This window comes from Oculina patagonica, chromosome 7, assembly GCF_052425735.1.
Source record: "Oculina patagonica isolate OP01 chromosome 7, crgOcupat, whole genome shotgun sequence".
Taxonomy (NCBI): Eukaryota; Metazoa; Cnidaria; class Anthozoa; order Scleractinia; family Oculinidae; genus Oculina; species Oculina patagonica.
Window position 1 is genome coordinate 27,711,004 of NC_135764.1, and position 21,270 is coordinate 27,732,273.

General features: G+C 38.6%; 1 protein-coding gene across 2 annotated transcripts in view; it reads left to right on the forward strand.

Annotated features, from left to right (window-relative positions):
* Positions 1-21,270, forward strand: part of LOC144660604 (uncharacterized) — a 79,488-nt gene that overhangs the window by 16,949 nt on the left and 41,269 nt on the right. The gene's annotated exons all lie outside the window — the stretch shown is intronic.

Here is a 21,270-nt window from a genome sequence, read left to right on the forward strand (position 1 = left end):
TATCCACTGCATATCAACTCTATAAACACTGCGTATCCACTCTTTATCCACTGCGTATCCACTCTTTATCCACTGCGTATCCACTCTTTATCCACTGCGTATCCACTCTTTATCCACTGCGTATCCACTCTTTATCCACTGCGTATCCACTCTTTATCCACTGGGTATCCACTCTTTATCCACTGCGTATCCACTCTTTATCCACTGCGTATCCACTTTTTATCCACTGCGTATCCACTTTTTACCCACTGCGTATCCACTCTTTATCCACTGCGTATCCACTCTTTATCCACTGCGTATCCACTCTATCCACTGCGTATCCACTCTTTATCCACTGCGTATCCACTCAGTATCCACTCTTTATCCACTGCGTATCCACTCTTTATCCACTTTTTACCCACTGCGTATCCACTGACTTTTTATGCACTGCGTATCCACTTTTTACCCACTGCGTATCCTTTTCCACTGCGTATCCATTCTTTATCCACTGCGTATCCACTCTATCCACTTTTTACCCACTGCGTATCCACTTTTTATCCACTGCGTATCCACTTTTTACCCACTGCGTATCCACTCTTTATCCACTGCGTATCCACTCTTTATCCACTGCGTATCCACTTTTTATCCACTGCGTATCCACTCTTTATCCACTGCGTATCCACTTTTTCCCCTGCGTATCTACTCTTTATCCACTGCGTATCCACTCTTTGTCCACTTTTTACCCACTGCGTATCCACTTTTTATCCACTGCGTATCCACTTTTTACCCACTGCGTATCCACTTTTTATCCACTGCGTATCCATTCTTTATCCACTGCGTATCCACTTTTTATCCACTGCGTATCCACTCTTTATCCACTGCGTATCCACTTTTTATCCACTGCGTATCCACTTTTTACCCACTGCGTATCCACTCTTTATCCACTGCGTATCCACTTTTTATCCACTGCATATCCACTCTTTATCCACTGCGTATCCACTTTTTATCCACTGCGTATCCACTTTTTACCCACTGCGTATCCACTTTTTACCCACTGCGTATCCACTTTTTATCCACTGCGTATCCACTTTTTATCCACTGCGTATCCACTTTTTATCCACTGCGTATCCACTTTTTATCCACTGCGTATCCACTCTTTATCCACTGCGTATCCACTTTTTATCCACTGCGTATCCACTTTTTATCCACCGCGTATCCACTTTTTATCCACTGCGTATCCACTTTTTACCCACTGCGTATCCACTCTTTATCCACTGCGTATCCACTCTTTATCCATTCTTTATCCACTGCGTATCCACTCTTTATCCACTGCGTATCCACTTTTTATTCACTGCGTATCCACTCTTTATCCACTCTTTATCCACTGCGTATCCACTCTTTATCCACTGCGTATCCACTCTTTATCCACTGCGTATCCACTCTTTATCCACTGGGTATCCACTCTTTATCCACTGCGTATCCACTCTTTATCCACTGCGTATCCACTCTTTATCCACTGCGTATCCACTCTTTACCCACTGCGTATCCACTTTTTATCCACTGCGTATCCACTTTTTACCCACTGCGTATCCACTCTTTATCCACTGCGTATCCACTCTTTATCCACTGCGTATCCACTCTATCCACTGCGTATCCACTCTTTATCCACTGCGTATCCACTTTTTTTCCAGTATCCACTCTTTATCCACTGCGTATCCACTCTTTATCCACTTTTTACCCACTGCGTATCCACTGACTTTTTATGCACTGCGTATCCACTTTTTACCCACTGCGATTATCCACTGCGTATCCATTCTTTATCCACTGCGTATCCACTCTATCCACTTTTTACCCACTGCGTATCCACTTTTTATCCACTGCGTATCCACTTTTTACCCACTGCGTATCCACTCTTTATCCACTGCGTATCCACTCTATCCACTGCGTATCCACTCTTTATCCACTGCGTATCCACTTTTCCGTATCTACTCTTTATCCACTGCGTATCCACTCTTTGTCCACTTTTTACCCACTGCGTATCCACTTTTTATCCACTGCGTATCCACTTTTTACCCACTGCGTATCCACTCTTTATCCACTGCGTATCCATTCTTTATCCACTGCGTATCCACTTTTTATCCACTGGATATCCACTTTTTATCCACTGCGTATCCACTTTTTATCCACTGCGTATCCACTTTTTACCCACTGCGTATCCACTTTTTATCCACTGCGTATCCACTTTTTATCCACTGCGTATCCACTCTTTATCCACTGCGTATCCACTTTTTATCCACTGCGTATCCACTTTTTACCCACTGCGTATCCACTTTTTACCCACTGCGTATCCACTTTTTATCCACTGCGTATCCACTTTTTATCCACTGCGTATCCACTTTTTATCCACTGCGTATCCACTTTTTACCCACTGCGTATCCACTTTTTATCCACTGCGTATCCACTTTTTATCCACTGCGTATCCACTTTTTATCCACTGCGTATCCACTTTTTATCCACTGCGTATCCACTTTTTATCCACTGCGTATCCACTCTTTATCCACTGCGTATCCATTCTTTATCCACTGCGTATCCACTTTTTATCCACTGCGTATCCACTCTTTATCCACTGCGTATCCACTTTTTATCCACTGCGTATCCACTTTTTACCCACTGCGTATCCACTTTTTACCCACTGCGTATCCACTTTTTATCCACTGCGTATCCACTCTTTATCCACTGCGTATCCACTTTTTATCCACTGCGTATCCACTTTTTACCCACTGCGTATCCACTTTTTATCCACTGCGTATCCACTCTTTATCCACTGCGTATCCACTTTTTATCCACTGCGTATCCACTTTTTATCCACTGCGTATCCACTTTTTATCCACTGCGTATCCACTTTTTATCCACTGCGTATCCACTTTTTACCCACTGCGTATCCACTTTTTATCCACTGCGTATCCACTTTTTATCCACTGCGTATCCACTTTTTACCCACTGCGTATCCACTTTTTACCCACTGCGTATCCACTTTTTATCCACTGCGTATCCACTCTTTATCCACTGCGTATCCACTTTTTATCCACTGCGTATCCACTTTTTATCCACTGCGTATCCACTTTTTATCCACTGCGTATCCACTTTTTATCCACTGCGTATCCACTCTTTATCCACTGCGTATCCACTTTTTATCCACCGCGTATCCACTTTTTATCCACTGCGTATCCACTTTTTATCCACTGCGTATCCACTTTTTATCCACCGCGTATCCACTTTTTATCCACTGCGTATCCACTCTTTATCCACTGCGTATCCACTTTTTATCCACCGCGTATCCACTTTTTATCCACTGCGTATCCACTCTTTATCCACTGCGTATCCACTTTTTATCCACTGCGTATCCACTTTTTATCCACTGCGTATCCACTTTTTATCCACTGCGTATCCACTTTTTACCCACTGCGTATCCACTTTTTATCCACTGCGTATCCACTTTTTATGCACTGCGTATCCACTTTTTATCCACTGCGTATCCACTTTTTATGCACTGCGTATCCACTTTTTATCCACTGCGTATCCACTTTTTATCCACTGCGTAACCACTTTTTATGCACTGCGTATCCACTGTTTATCCACTGCGTATCCACTTTTTATGCACTGCGTATCCACTTTTTATGCACTGCGTATCCACTTTTTATGCACTGCGTATCCACTTTTTATTCACTGCGTATCCACTCTTTATCCACTGCGTATCCACTCTTTATCCACTGCTTATCCACTCTTTATCCACTGCGTATCCACTCTTTATCCACTGCGTATCCACTCTTTAGATAGATAGATAGATAGATAGATAGAATAGATAGAAGTCTTTATTAAGAAGCTAGTCACAACAAACGTGTGGCTTTACAATAAAAAAAAACAATCTAAAATAAGCTAAACTAGTAAAATGAACCTATTATATATATCAGTTACAAGGATTTTAAGAAATAAATTTAAAAAGACATCTATTTACAAAAGTGCGTTTGAAACGTTCTGTTTTTACTTTAGGGAGTATAAAGTCATGGCCCCTTTCTCTAAGAGCTCTGTTCCGTTTGGGTGGGAGCAAGTCATATAATACATGGCCAGTGTCACTTGTGATTCTGTTGAAAAGATCACTGTCCCTATTCTTAATAACATCAGATATCAAAATGTTCTTATTTGTATAGCCAAAACGATAGGCTCGCCGAAAGAAAGTGTCAATCCGATCTAAATATTTGCCTTGATAGGCGGAGCCCCACACTTCTAATCCATACAAAAATAATGACATTATTAATGAGTCGAAGAGTTTACTAAGCTGATCTTTAGTGTACCCATAATATTTGCATACCCTAAGAATATATAGTCGGCTAGCAGCTCTAGAAAGTAAACTGTCAACATGAAGGTCCCAGTTACAAGGATCTTCATGGAAGGTAATTCCCAAAAGTTTCAGCCACTCTTTTCGCTCAATCTCAAGCACTGGAGGAGGAACAGGCTGAGTAGTTCTACTATGCAGTAGCATTTCCCACGTTTTTGACAAATTTAAAGACATCCTATTGTTGGCTGCCCAGCTCTCAAGGTTCTTAACTTCTGCGAGCGCCGTGTCAGAGTTCCTTCTAACAGGTACACTAATAGTGATATCATCGGCATATTTCGAGATCCCGTTGTTTGAATCAACTAGCTTTATATCGTTCACCATCAGAGAGAATAAAAGTGGCCCAAGGACTGTACCCTGTGGCACTCCTCTGTTAATATCAACATAATCAGATATCTTTCCATCCACAACGACCCTTTGTTTGCGGTTGCCAAGGAAGCTTATGATCCAGTTGACGATATATGGATTAACATTAGTAGCTTTTAACTTTTCGCAGACAATTTTGTGAGAGACAGTGTCAAAAGCTTTACTAAAGTCAAATGACAGAACTCGAACAAAGTCTACATCATCATCTAGCCACCTGAGCCAATTATGTTGACACTTTATAAGCGCCATTGTGGTATTGCAATGTTTCTTATAAGCAAACTGATCCATACCAATCACAGACCTTAGCTCCGTGAACGTCTCTAGTTTGCAGACTAGCCTCTCAAACAATCTCATGATAATGTTTGTGAGGGATATCGGTCGAAGCTGGGCACACGAAGACAGTGGAGATTCTTTAGGAATTGGTGATATGTTGGCAAGCTTCCATGGAAGAGGAACTGACTGCTGTCTGAGTGAAGAGTTAAAAAGCTTGGTGACAATTGGAGCAAGGTGGTGAGCTTATCCACTCTTTATCCACTGCGTATCCACTCTTTATCCACTGCGTATCCACTCTTTATCCACTGCGTATCCACTCTTTATCCACTGCGTATCCACTTTTTTTCAACTGCGTATCCACTTTTTACCCACTGCGTATCCAGTTTTTATGCACTGGGTATCCACTTTTTATGCACTGCGTATCCACTTTTTATCCACTGCGTATCCACTCTTTATCCACTGCGTATCCACTCTTTATCCACTGCATATCCACTCTTTATCCACTGCGTATCCACTCTTTATCCACTGCGTATCCACTCTTTATCCACTGCTTATCCACTCTTTATCCACTGCGTATCCACTCTTTATCCACTGCATATCCACTCTTTATCCACTGCGTATCCACTTTTTTTCAACTGCGTATCCACTTTTTACCCACTTCGTATCCACTTTTTACCCATTGCGTATCCACTTTTTATCTACTGCGTATCCACTCTTTATCCACGACGTATCCACTCTTTATCCACTGCGTATCCACTCTTTCTCCACTGCGTATCCACTCTTTATCCACTGCGTATCCACTCTTTATCCACTGCGTATCCACTTTTTTTCAACTGCGTATCCACCTTTTACCCACTTCGTATCCACTTTTTACCCATTGCGTATCCACTTTTTATCTACTGCGTATCCACTCTTTATCCACTCTTTACCCACTGCGTATCCACTTTTTACCCATTGCGTATCCACTTTTTATCTACTGTGTATCCACTCTTTATCCACTACGTATCCACTCTTAATCCACTGCGTATCCACTTTTTACCCACTGAGTATCCACAATTTATCCACTGCGTATCTACTTTTTTTCCACTGCGTATCCACCTTTTACCCACTTCGTATCCACTCTTTATCCACTGCGCATCCACTTCTCACCTAGTTCTGCTGCTTCACCTGGTTGTCCAAGTACACGTCGTTCGCCTGGTTCACCTGGTTCTCCTGCTTCACCTGAATCAGCTGGTTTACCTGCTTACCGTGGTTCTCCTGGTTCTCCTGGTTCACGTGGTTCACCTAGTTCTGCTGGTTCACCTGGTAGTCCTAGTACACGTCGTTCGCCTAGTTCACCTGGTTCTCCTGGTAACCTGATTCACGTGGTTCTTCTGGTTCTTCTAGTTCTCCTGCTTCACCTGGTTCTCCTGGTTCACCTGGTTCACCTGGTGTTCCAAGTTCTCATGGTTCTCCTGGTTCACCTGGTTCTCCTAGTTCACCTGGCTCTCCTGGCTCTCGTGGTTCACCTGGTTCTCCTAGTTCTCTTAGTTTTCCTGGTTAAGCAAGTTCTCCTGGTTCTCTGAGTTCACCTGGTTCTCCTGGTTCTTCCTCTTCTCCTAGTTCTCTTAGTTTTCCTTGTTCTCCTAGCTCTCCTGGTTCTCCTGGTTCTCCTGGCTCACCTGGTTCTCCTGGTTCACCTGGTTCACCTGGTTGTCCTGGTTCTCTCGATTCCGATCACCTGTTTCTCCTGGTTCTCCTTGTTCTCCTGGTTCACCTGGTTCTCCTGGCTCTCCTGGTTCTCCTGGTTCTCCTGGTTCTCCTGGTTCTCCTGGTTCTCCTGGTTCTCCTGGTTCTCCTGGTTCACCTGGTTCTCTTGGTTCTCCTGGTTCCCCTGGTTCTCTAAATTCCGATCACCTGGTTCTCCTGGTTCTCCTGGTTCTCCTGGTTCACCTGGTTCTCTTGGTTCTCCTGGTTCCCCTGGTTCTCTAAATTCCGATCACCTGGTTCTCCTGGTTCTCCTGGTTCTCTAAATGCCGATCACCTGGTTGTCCTGGTTCTCCTGGATCTCGTGGTTCACCTGGTTCTCCTGATTCTCTCGATTCCGATCACCTGGTTCCCGTTGTTCTCCTCGTTCTTCTTGTTCTCCTGATTCTCCTAGTTCTCCTGGTTCTCCTGGTTCACCTGGTTCTCCTTGTTCTCTCGAATCCGATCACCTGGTTTTCCTGGTTCTCCTGGTTCTCCTGGTTCACCTGGTTCTCCTGGTTCTCCTGGTTCTCCTGGTTCTCCTGGCTCACCTGGTTCTTCTGGTTCACCCGGTTCTCCTGGTTCTTTAAATTCCGATCACCTGGTTCTCCTAGTACACCTGGTTCTCCTGGTTCTCTAATTTCCGATCACGTGCTTCTCCTGGTTCTCCAAATGCCGATCACCTGGTTCTCCTGGTTCTCCTGATTCTCTCGATTCCGATCACCTGGCTCTCGTGGTTTTCCTGGTTCTTCTGATTCTCCTGGTTTTCCTGGTTACCTGGTTCTCCTTGTTCTCTCGATTCCGATCACCTGGTTCTCTTGGTTCTCCTTGTTCTCCTGGTTCTCCTGGTTCACCTGATTCTCCTGGTTCTCTTGGTTCTCCTGGTTCTCCTGGTTCTTCTGGTTCACCTGGTTCTCCTGGTTCTCTAAATTCTGATCATCTGGTTCTCCTTGTGCTCCTCGTTCTCCTGGTTCTCCTGGTTCTCCTGGTTCTCCTGGTTCACCTGGTTCACCTAGTTCTCCTGGTTCTCTAAATCCCGATCACCTGGTTCTCCTGGTTCTCCTAGTTCTCCTGGTTCACCTAGTTCTCCTGGTTCTCTAAATTCAGATCAACTGGTCTTCGTGGTTCTCAAAGTTCCAATCACCTGGTTCTCCTGGTTCACCTGGTTCACCTGGTTTTCCTGGTTCTCCTGGTTCACCTGGTTCACCTGGTTCACCTGGTTTTCCTGGTTCTCCTGGTTCACCTGGTTCTCATGGCTCACCTGGTTCTCTAAATGCCGATCACCTTGTTCTCCTGGTTCTCATGGTTCACCTGGTTTTCCTGGTGCTCGTGGTTTACCTGGTTCTCCTGGTTCTTCTGGTTGACCCGGTTCACCTGGTTCTCTCGATTTCGATCACCTGGTTCTCGTGGTTCTCCTGGTTCTTAAGGTTCTTATGGTTCTCCTGGTTCACCTGTATCTTCTGGTTCACCTGGTTCACCTGGTTCTCCTGGTTTTCCTAGTTCACCTGGTTCTCTTGGTTCTCTAAAGTCCGATCACGTGGTTCTCCTGGTTCTCGTGGCTCTCGTGGTTCTCGTGGTTCTCCTGGTTCTCACGATTCCGATCACCTGGTTCTCCTGCTTCTCGTGGTTCTCCAGGATCTCCTGGTTCTCGTGGTTCACCTGCTTCTCCTGGTTCTCTCGATTCCGATCAACAGGTTCTCCTGTTTTTTACCGGTGCCGGTGGTTCTCTAAATTCCGATCACTTGGTTCTCCTAGTTCTCCTGGTTCACCAAGTTCTCCTGGTTCTCCTGGTTCTCCTGGTTCTCCTGATTCTCCTGGTTCACCTGGCTCTCCTGGTTCTCCTGGTGCTCGGGGTTCTCGTGGATCTCGTGTTTCCCCTGGTTCTCTAATTTCTGATCACCTGATTCTCCTGGTTCTCCTGGTTCTCCTGGTTCTCCTGTTTTTCCTAGTTCACCTGGTTCACCTGGTTCTCCTAGTTCCCCTGGTTCTCTAAATTCCGATAACCTGGTTCTCCTGGTTCTCGAAATTCCAATCACCTGGTTCTCCTGGTGCACCTGGTTCTCTTGGTTCACCTGGTTCTCTAGGTTCTCCTGTTTCTACCGGTTTTCCTGGTTCTCTAAATTCCGATCACTTGGTTCTCCTAGTTAACCTGTTTCTCCTGGTTCTTTAAATTCCAATTACCTGGTTCTCCTAGTTCTCCTGGTTCTCCTGGTTCTTTTTGTTCTCCTGGTTCTCCTGGTTTTCCTGGTTCCCCTGGTTCTCTAAATTCTGATCACCTGGTTCTCCTGGTTCTCCTGTTTCTCCTGGTTCTCCTGTTTCTCCTGGTTCTCCTCGTTCTCCTAGTTCACCTGGTTCTCCTAGTTCTCCTGGTTCTCCTGGTTCTCTAAATTCCGATCACCTGGTTCTCCTGGTTCTCATGGTTCACCTGGTTTTCTAAATGCCGATCACCTGGTTGTCCTGGTTCTCCTGGTTGTCCTGGTTCTCCTGGTTCACCGGGTCTCCTGGTTCTCTAAATTCTGATCACCTGGTTCTCCTGGTTCTCCTGTTTCTCCCGGTTCTTCTGGTTAACCTGGTTCTCTTGCTTCTCCTGGTTCTGCTAGTTCACCTGGTTCACCTGGTTCTCCTAGTTCTCCTGGTACTCCTGGTTTTCTAAATTCCGATCACCTGGTTCTCCTGATCCTCCTGGTTCTCTAAATTCCGATCACCTGGTTCTCCTGGTTCTCATGGTTCACCTGGTTCTCTAAATGCGGATCACCTGGTTCTCCTGGTTCTCCTGGTTCTCCTGGTGCTCGGGGTTCTCGTGTATCTCGTGGTTCTCGTGGTTCTCCTGGTTCTCTAAATTCTGATCACCTGATTCGCCTGGTTCTCCTAGTTCTCCTGTTTCTTCTGGTTCTCTAAATTATGATCACCTGGTTCTCATGGTTCTCTAAAGTCCAAACACCTGGTTCTCCTGGTTCACCTGGTTCCCCTGGTTTCCTAAATTCCGATCACCTGGTTCTCCTGGTTCTCCTGGTTCTCCTTGTTTTCCAAGTTCTACCGGTTTTCCTGGTTCTCTAAATTACGATTACTTGGTTCTCCTAGTTCACCTGTTTCTTTTGGTTCTTTAAATTCCAATTACCTGGTTCTCGTGGTTCTCCTGGTTCTCTTGGTTCTCCTGTTTCTCCTGGTTCTCCTGTTTCTCCTGTTTCTCCTGTTTCTCCTGGTTCACCTAGTTCACCTGGTTCACCTGGTTCTCCTAGTTCTCCTGGTTCTCTAAATTCCGATCACCTGGTTCTTCTGGTTCTACTAGTTCCCCTGGTTCACCTGGTTCTCCTGGTTCTCTAAATTTTGGTCACCTGGTTCTCCTGGTTCTCCTGGTTCCCTTAATTTTGATCACCTGGTTCTCCTGGTTCTCTTGGTTTACCTGGTTCACCTGGTTCTCAAGGATCTCCTGTTTCTACCGGTTTTCCTGGTTCTCAAAATCCGATCACTTGGTTCTCCTAGTTAACCTGTTTCTCCTGGTTCTTTAAATTCCAATTACCTGGTTCTCCTGGTTCTCCTGGTTCACCTGGTTCTCCTGGTTCTCTAAATTCTGATCACCTGGTTCTCCTGGTTCTCCTGTTTCTCCTGGTTCTCCTGGTTCTCCTAGTTCACCTGGTTCAGTTGGTTCTCCTAGTTCTCCTGGTTCTCCTGGTTCTCTAAATTCCGATCACCTGGTTCTCCTGGTTCTCATGGGTCACCTGGTTCTCTAAATGCCGATCACCTGGTTCTCCTGGTTCTCCTCGTTCTCCTGGTTCTCCTGGTTCTCCTGGTTCACTAAATTCTGATCACCTGGTTCTCCTGGTTCTCCTGTTTCTCCTGTTTCTCCTGGTTCTCCTGGTTCACCTGGTTCTCCTGGTTCTCTAAATTCTGATCACCTGGTTCTCCTGGTTCTCCTGGTTCTCCTAGTTCACCTGGTTCTCCTGGTTCTCCTGGTTCTCCTGGGTCTCTAAATTCCGATCACCTTGTTCTCCTGGTTCTCTAAATTCCGATCACCTGGTTCTCCTGCTTCTCCTAGTTCACCTGGTTCACTTGGTTCTCATAGTTCTCCTGGTTCTCCTGGTTCTCTAAATTCCGATCACCTGGTTCACTTGGTTCTCATGGTTCACCTGGTTCTCTAAATGCCGATCACCTGGTTCTCCTGGTTCTCCTGGTTTTCCTCGTTCTCCTGGTTCTCCTGGTTCTCCTGGTTCACCTGGTTCACCTGGTTCTCCTGGTTCTCCTGGTTCTCCTCGTTCACCTGGTTCTCCTGGTTCTCTAAATTCTGATCACCTGGTTCTCCTGGTTCTCTAAATTCTGATCACCTGGTTCTCCTGGTTCTCCTGGTTCTCCTAGTTCTCCTGCTTTTTCTGGGTCTCTAAATGCCGATCATCTGGTTCTCCTGGTTCTCGTGGTTCTCCAGGTTCTCCTGGTTCTCGTGGTTCACCTGGTTCACCTGGTTCACCTGGTTCTCCTGGTTCTCCTGGTTCTCCTGGTTTTCCTCGTTCTCCTGGTTCTCCTGGTTCACCTGGTTCTCCTGGTTCTCCTGGTTCTCCTCGTTCACCTGGTTCTCTAAATTCTGATCACCTGGTTCTCCTGGTTCTCTAAATTCTGATCACCTGGTTCTCCTGGTTCTCCTAGTTCTCCTGCTTCTTCTGGGTCTCTAAATGCCGATCATCTGGTTCTCCTGGTTCTCGTGGTTCTCCAGGTTCTCCTGGTTCTCGTGGTTCACCTGGTTCACCTGGTTCACCTGGTTCACCTGGTTCTCCTGGTTCTCCTGGTGCTCGGGGTTCTCGTGGTTCTCGTGGTTCTCGTGGTTCTCCTGGTTCTCTAAATTCTGATCACCTGATTCTCCTGGTTCTCCTGGTTCTCCTGTTTCTTCTGGTTCTCTAAATTTTGATCACCTTGTTCTCATGGTTCTTTAAAGTCCAATCACCTGGTTCTCCTGGTTTCCTAAATTCCGATCACCTGGTTCACCTGTTTTCCAAGTTCTCCTGGTTCTCCTGGTTTTCCTGGTTCACCTGGTTCTCCTGGTTCTCCTGGTTCTCCTGGTTCACCTGGTTCTCCTGGTTCTCCTGGTTCTCTACGTTCTCCTGTTTCTACCGGTTTTCCTGGTTCTCTAAATTCCGATCACTTCATTCTCCTGGTTCTTTAAATTCCAATTACCTGGTTGTCCTAGTTGTCCTGGTTCTCCTGGTTCTCCTGGTTAGTAGTAATGTACTACACTCTGAGTCAAAAAATTTTTTGACTTAGAGATTTAGTACATAACTACTATCAGCACTGGATTCCAAAAACTGAAGCCAAATCTGAAACCAAAACTGAAGCCAAATCTGAAAAACTAAATCTGAAAAACTAAATCTGAAGCCAAAGTGAAAAACCTAAACTGAAATCAAATCTCAGAATCAACCCTAGGTCAACCCAAGGTCAAAAAATGGAAACCAAACCTTGAAGCCAAATCTATAAACTAAACCTTGATTAAATGATAAAAATAATCTTTGATTATTTTTGACAATATTTAAAAAAACTTCTTATACTCTTTTTTAAAAATCTTGCATCTTAGTGCGTTTAAAATGAACGTCTTATATTACATTTTCAATATAATATTTTTGTATTTTTATCAGATTTTTGAGCATGTTTTTATGTAGGATCATATTTGATATAATACCGAGATCAGTACAAATGTTAACTAATCTATTTGATTGTTCCTTTTCACTTAATTGTAAGAAAAGTGTATTGTCTTTAATGCAATGTTTTTCTATGATATTCATCATCTCAACGAATTTTTCTTTGATGTAATTTGATGTCATTATAATATTTATTATACATTATTTTTTATATCTCTTTTATAGTGCGTTTAAAACAAACCTCGTTGACATTATGAAAATCAAAACCTAGGATCATAACCTAGGATAAACAGATGAGTTTGTCTTTAATATCCATAAGGATATGTTTCTATACAGCTATCCGATATGTATTTTATTGTGCGCTTGTCATATCCAAAGCTGTATACTTTTTCCTCATATTTGTTAACAATTTGTTTACTCTGTCTGGTTATCTTATTTTCATTTACTAATGTGAGTTCTTTGATATCGCCCTTAACCATCTTAATCATATTTGTGTGATTTAGTATTTGTGAATTTTCATGATTAAGGGAAAAACCTTTAATAACACATTTCTGTTTATTATCGCCATATATGAAACTGTAGTTTTTAGGGCCACCGCTTACGAAGGTACCTTTTATAACCTCACCGTCTAACTCATCTGTTAAATCGCCTAGCATATCGCCTGTTTTTATTGTCTTACCATTCTGGGATTCAATATACACAATACTATCGGTATCAAAATATAATACTTGCTCATTCAAATAGTCTAGTTTTTCATACAACATTAGCCGTGCACTACTAGTCGTGAAACAGGCTACATAGATATTTGTATTATAGCTATTATCAACAAACTGATCTTTATAAGTATAACTCATCTGTACCATTTCTTCATTTATGAAGTTCATGTTTAAATTATCTATTGTATCATCGAGAACTACTTGATAAAATTCATTTATATCAGTTATGTATTTGCATTGATTCATGTTACTTCTTTGTCCAAATTTGCCCCAAAGTGAGTTTAAACACATTTTTGCAATAGCTCGTAAACCTGAATTTTCATGTAGTTCACCTAATTCAATGTCTAATTTCTTTTTGACTTTATTTCTGAACATCATTTCTTCTTTGTCATTTTTAAAATTATATTTTGTTGATTCGAGTTTGAGTTTCATGAATTTTTTTATATAATCCTTGAATAGATCATCGGTTGACTTTTCAAAATGCCAAACCTCATATATTTTAATAATTTTATATCCTTTTTCAATGGCTTTATTGACCTCATCTGTTGTCCATGTACCTATAAATGAACGATCATTTTTACTGTGTTGGCATTTTTCTTGCTGTTTTGATTTTGCACATGATATACACAGAGGAAACATCAATTTTTCAGCCTTTTCACATTTGATTCTTTGAGGTAAAACAGGATGATATAGTTCTCTTGGTGCCAAAATTTTACATTTTATGAATCCATACCATTTATTATCGTATTTTTCTGGTGATATTATTTTTTTAGGGTGTCCTATGGGATATTTTTTGTAGAACTGGACAGTTGGGTACAAGGAACAGAAATCAACATATTTACCACATTCACCTTCTTTGAATTTATAAAGCAATTTTGTAGCATTAGTTCGACCGCCGAAGAAAGCATCTCTTGGATTAAGAGGTCCAACAACTTCTCTTTTCCATTCATTTTTATAATATTTCTGAAAGCCTTTATCGTTTTTCAAATCACATTCCCACATCTCAATAAGATTGTAACCAGCATCTGTTATTTTGTTATTTTTAACTTGTGTTTTATTATACAAAGTACCCATATCACATTGATTCTTATTATTGATTACATCAGGCTTGTAACAATCTTTACAACCATGCCAGAAGCAACCTTGGAATTCATAAACTGTGTTTGAAGAATTGCAAAATCCATCTACTTTTAATTTGTCACTACCACATTTGATAGTTTTTTCACCACCTTCCAAGGCATGTTGAATTTTAATATTATTTTTCTTACTAATGAAATCAAGCCATGCAATACTGACTTCACTATGTTTGTCTGTTTGAACAACATTATCAACCACAGATATTGTATTTTTAGGCATATAATTACATCTATAAATTGCCATACAAACACCAGCTATTGTGATGTATTTTAGTGGATCTATATTTTCTTGATTTATAAAATCTTGCCTGAATTTTAACATACATCTTCTTAATATATCAACATCTGACCTACAGTATTCAATTATTTCTTTTTTGAAATCGAAAACATAATTTTCATTAACACGCTCATTATACCATTGTAAAAATTTTTCTCTATCATTGGTTTTCATTTGATTATACCCATAATGCTTTTTAGAAGGAATCTCTCCTATATAGTTTTGATTACAACTTTTATTAAAATAATGTGGGAAATATCCTTTTTTCAGCTCGTTTAAACCAAACGTTTTAGGAAACGATGATAAGGATTGTTGAATAAAATTTAAACTATCGATTATCTTGATTCTTAATTGCGATATTTCCATCATCATGATTTTTGCACCATTGTAAATACAATAAGGTTTGAATCCATTATCTATACACCATTTAAGAATAAAATGAGAATCGTATCCTTTGGAATTGTGTGCCAAAAGTGTGTATCCTTTATATTTCTCATTAAGAATACCATTACAAAAACTGTTGATATTATTGAAGATTGATTCATTACCATTGAAATCATGACAGATAGCTAAATTGACTTTGTGTATTTGAGTGTTTTGGGTACATTCGAAATCAAAAAATAAATATTTTTCATTATACGTTTTACATGAGTGGCAATTATCTTTTTTGGGAATGTTTTTATTTAATCGGCATGGTTTTTTGCTCTTTTTGATGCAATTTCCTCCCTTGCATTTTATCTTTTTCATGAAACATTTATGTTTGCTTTCACAATATCTGTTACAATTATTGCACATTTTGTGACCGCATTTATGTATTTTAATATATGGTTTTAGTACGATTTGATTGCATTTTGAACATTTTGCTACACTGCTACATACTGAATCATCACTATCTTTTTTTGATCGATTGATTGTATGGTTTTTAAAACAACTGTTACCATGAAATACACGATTACACTGATTACAGGTGACGTCTTTACCATCACATTTATTTCCATCTGGAAAATATTTGAAACAAGATAGGCATTTTTGCGGACATTTGTGTTTATCACGTCTTGTATATGCCTTTTTACAAGAATGACAATAATATGGTACATCTAAAAAAGCTGTCATTGACTTTATGACATCAAAATGATTCCGTGTTTTGTATAAATAAATTTTATCCGATTTACCTTTATTTGATGTAAAAATGATTTCATTAAACTGCTCAGAATCGATGATGTTAATCTCAATATTTAAATACGATGCAAAGGTATTTACATCTTCTAAAGTATTGCCATACTCGTTAATTTCAACATTAGCATTATTATGAAGTTCTTTGGCTTGAATTTGTTGTAGTTTTCGACTTTTATTGAATCCATTTTTCAACTGAGTTGTGGTGTAATTCTCAGGGTGTAAATTAGCATAAGCTGTTACAATCGCCCTTGCTAAACATATTGTGTCATTATTTTTTATCGTGATAATGCATTGTTTCCTATTAATTGTTTGTTTTGATAAATATAATCGTCCTTTACCACTAGGTATTTTAACAGATTGAATAATTATTATGCAATTTTCTAAATCTATCTCTTTATATTCTAAAGTATTGATTATGTCTGAAAGTTGATTTAACTTGAAATCAGAAATTTTTATCATTTTTGTTGATATAGGATTAGTTAATTTATCATTTAAAATTACCAATCTGAGCCTATCATTACCCTTTAACTGCCTTTTCTTTATTGTCATTTCGACCATTTTTTCAAAAACACTGAAAATTTCATTTTTATTCCTTATAGCATTTTTACGAACATTTAATTTGAACTCATTAGTATAAGCGTTGAATTTTTTATTTGCGGTATTTCCAATTTCAGTTATTTTGAATAGAGGTTGGTCATTTGATGTTTTATCGAATAGACTGTCATCGAAATTGAATTCATTTGTGAGTTTAGTTCTTGAAATTGGATTTTGGTTGCTAATCAGCTTCTTGTGTTGTTGTTTAATTTTGTTCATCATCTGTTTAAAGTGAGCTTCTCTAATTGAATCTTCCATTTGACTGAGTTGTGCATCACGTATTATACTATCGTTTTTGTCCCGTATAGCCTTATCCAAAGTCTTATCGTTTCGATATTTATGTACTTTGTTAATCACTGCTTGTCTAGTACTCTTTTTCACCAAATCCATCCATGAAAAACCCATTTTTTTAGCATCAGCTAGGTAATCATTGGATAATTGTTTGATAAAGCTTATTGTTTTAGTTTTTGGTTTGGGTTTGGGTTTGTTTGTTGGTTTCTTTATTGGTTCAACTATTGGTTTGTTTTGGGGTTTTGGTTTGGTTACGAGTTTGGGTTCAGCCTTTGTGATGCTATCAATCAACACTAAATTACCAATACTGTTATTATTTTTGTCACCATTTTCATTTACAACGACTTTATCATCAGGAATTTCGTTATAAAATGTTCTAAATATAAAGTCTTTCACTAATATCTTTTTCTTGAGATTATAAGGGTTATCATAGTCTTTTTCTGCGATATATATATAAGGATATCCATCTTTATCAATAGCCGGTTTAACTACTTTCATTTTTGGAATATTGAGTATATCTCCATCCGAAGTAGCACCAAGAGTGTTATCAACACTATTTATAAAAAATTGTTTATCATTATGATTAATGGTATTTTGTTCCATATTATAATTAGAGATATTATTTTTAATAGCGTTTTTAGATGTGAGTACTGATGAGATCACATCTTGAGTTTTTAGCGGGTTTTTAAAATTATTTGTTTTCATTTTATTACTATATAAAAATATTTCTTTAAGTCATTTTATAGTAAAAATTATTTTTGAGATTTTTGGTGCGTTTAAAGATAACCAGAAATAATATATTTTTGGTCACCTAAGGTAACAGAAAACAGCAATTTATATATACTGTGCTATACAATATATAATTATATAATTTTTCTTTATATGTTATTCATCAGGTATAATATTAAACCGATCATCTTCTTGAATGCCTTTAATGACAGCATTTTTAATGTGTTTTTTAGTTCTCATATGGCTCCATTTTCCTGCAAGGCAAGTGTGATATTCACAAATATCACAATACCAAGGCTTATTAAGCATGTATTTCGTTTTTGATCTAGTAATAGCTTCTAATCGGTCTTTTTCGGTTGTATAAATTTTGTTCCTTCCCATTTATTATATACTATATATATAATTCTTTATATGTTTTTTATAGTGCGTTTAAGTGATAGATAATTATTTTCTTTATTAATATATATAGAATGAGTGATATAACATTAAATATCAAACACCTACCAGAAGCTGATGAAAGCTCGAATGATATAGCCTTCATTAATAAAATTTGGTGTATTCAGAACATCCTTGAAGCTAATATTAGTATTATTAAAATGCTATCTTCAGACCTATCAAATGAAGACAAAAATCATGTACGTTTAAAGTGTATACCTGAAGACCAGAAAAGACGACGTGGAAGACCTCGTAAAGATCAACATTAAATAAATAATTATTCAGTTTACGGTTTTAGCCATAAGTTATAAATGATTAATGACTAAACCATTGACCGAAAATACCTGCTGACGCGTCAGCAGGTATTTTAATCTGGTGTGATTTCTATTGACCAATCATATTTCAACAAATTTTACTCAAAAAGTTTACACAAAAGTTTACACAAAAGTTTACACAAAAGTTTACTCAAAAGTTTACTCAAAAAGTTTATTCTGAAATTTACTGCCAAACACAGCTGTGCCGTGAAGTTATGTGTGTTATATATATAATGGTTTGTAATTCTGAAATCCACGATGAATTAAAAAATTTAAAAGAACCTATATGCCCTTTCTGTGATCAACTATTGATAAAAGGTATCAAGGATGCTGAGCAATGCTGTAGTAAGCAGGATATAGAAAATATAAATGGTATGGATGTCTGTCTAAATTGCGGTTTGGTTAATAGTTATGATTATGTCAGTGAGTACATTGATTTTTATGAAAATATGCATAGAATACGGCGAGAATCGGTATATCATCGTAAATACCACATTGAGAATGTTTTAAACGATTTATGTATTAAAAATGGAGTTCAATTGTCTCATAATCAGCGCGATAAGATTTACAAAGTGTTTCATGAGATCGATACTATTCTTCCATCTATAAATAAAAGAAGAAAGAGGATGATCTCAACGAAATATATTATAAGACAGCTGTTTAAAATGCTCGGTATCCCATACAATTTTATCTGTGTTACTGAATCGAGAAAAACGCTTGAATTTTATAATCGATATTGGGCAAATATTTTAGCATTAAAATCGTCCCAGATCGCACGGATTATTTGGTAAATTTATCATCATACTTGAGCAGATACCGATCGATTATTGGGCCGGTATCGCATATGTAGTCGTCAGTAGTTTTCATCATTAAAAAGATATTGGATAGTTCATATTCCCCCGTTCTTAACATGAATTTTATTGTATTAAGCAAGTGCTGATAGCTTTGATGAGCAAAAATTCCATTTTGAATTTTCAAATCGAGATTCTGATGCTTAAGCCAGCCTTGTATCAATAAAGCTCCCGTGCTGATTGTAATTAAACTGACGCCTCCTGTAACAATGCTTGATACTAGACCCCCAGAAGCAAAAACAATAGATAACGAATTACCTATTAATTTCAACCTTCTGAAGTGTTTTGTAGCTTGTTTATAAGCCCAGCACTTTTTATGATAAACTTTGTAGTATTCTTTCAATTCTTGAATTTGCGATTGATTTAGCTTGTCACTAATATGGTTCCATTCGAATATATTTTTGTGTTGTTTCGGCATATATATTATATACTTAGACTATGTTTTATTTCTATTTTTCATTCTGTTATACAATTTCCTTATATTTTGGATCAATCGTTCAATAGTTTTCAGTATCTCATGTATTAAATCTGGAGTTTTCATATAATAGTGAGTTAGATAAATTTATTCAAAGAAAATTCCTCCAGCTTTGTCTATAAACATGACTTTGTGATACTCTTTACTATTCACTGACATTGCTGTGTTACTAAAACCGATTCTTTGTACAAAGTAATCTGAAGAAATTTTAATGCTAGATGTATTGATATTAAACCCAGAAAATGTTTGATCAATACTCATAACATTATTGCAAACAGCGATTCTAAATTGATTCCCTATTTTAGTATACCAGAGGTTTAAAAATTTAGTTATATAAACATCTCTGATTTGCTCTGTATATGAATCTAACCCATAATCAAGGAATAGCTTATTCTGCTCCACTTTTAACCATGGGTATTCAAAGCTACTTGCATCGATAAATTCAATTTTAATCCTTTTATTATCATTGGTCTTGTAGTCATATTTGAATGCCATATATATAGTCCAGTCATTGGATTCATTGATATTTTCATTTAAATTAATTACGAAAACACCTTTAAAACCCCCTTTTTGTTCAAATTCTGTTATCAATTTAGTAGTTTGAAAAACGAGATTACTACCTAAGCCAGACACTACAGCACCATTGCTATCTGACATGATGAAATTTGATGGATCTAATAAATCGAAATAATACTCAAGTATTTCATTATAGTAACTTTTGGGCTGTAACAATTTGATTTTATTTTCAAGGGAGATTTTGAGAGCATTATTGTAACTATTTAACTGTTTGAAATTCACGGCTTGATCATCAGTAGTACCTTCTTCAATACCATAAATAGCCTGTGTATTCATATTGATTGGTGTATTGAAAACAATTTGATTATTAGCTATATAATATATTTGATCGTATATGGTAGGATCAACGTTACTTTGAAAGCTCTTAATCCCATAAATAACGAGGTATGTTTGCAATTTTTGGACATATGAGTGTCCATGCTTCATTTTTAATACGATATCGATATACAAATAGTTGTTGGGATGTTGCTGATATTTATTAATTTGTACTAGAGTTCTGGAATAATCATCATGAGTTCGTGTAGTTGTTTTATTCACGGTGTCTAATAATGAGACGGCATCGATATCGATGGTATTTTTGTCAATTTCTGTTGGATAAAATATTTCAATTATCATCGTGTAATGATCGATTTCATATGAGTACATGTTGATACCTAATCTGCTTGAGTAGTAATTTTTCGAACTATCAAGAAGTAATTTTGCATCTATCACCTTTTTATTGATTTGATGAACAGGATTTGGATGCTCAATTGTGTCACCAAGTTCAATGTCATTTTCTTCAGACAGTTGATTGTATTGATCTGTCATAATTTTATCGAATACATTTTTTTGATCAATTGGACTAACGTGTGATTCACTCGTATGATCAAGCATGTATTTTTTGTTTACAGCATCTCCATCATTTATCGGTTCTTTTAGATTGGTGATATTATGGTCACCCATTTTGAGATTAGCTTGCATCGAATTACTGCCATCAATATCAAGCTTGCTTAGAATTTTTTGAGTCAAAACGCGTCCTACGACCTTCTTTAAAAAAGTATTGTCAGCGTACGATTTGTCTGCTTTGTTTTTAAGGTTTTGAGCTAAGACACCTCCTGATTTCTTCGTTAAATATGTATTATCAGCGTACGATTTGTCAGCCTTAGTAGCAAGTTTGGTATCAATTTCAGTCCTTACTTTGTTATCCTCAGCACTAACATAGCCTACGTTTGGTACAGATCGATCGTTATATAAACTTGGATAATACACTTCGGTATTTTGCAATGAAAGGCCGGCACAATCAAACACTGTTTCATTTCTGTTCTTTTTAAGGAAGAATTGGTTAAGATATCGTTTATTTACGG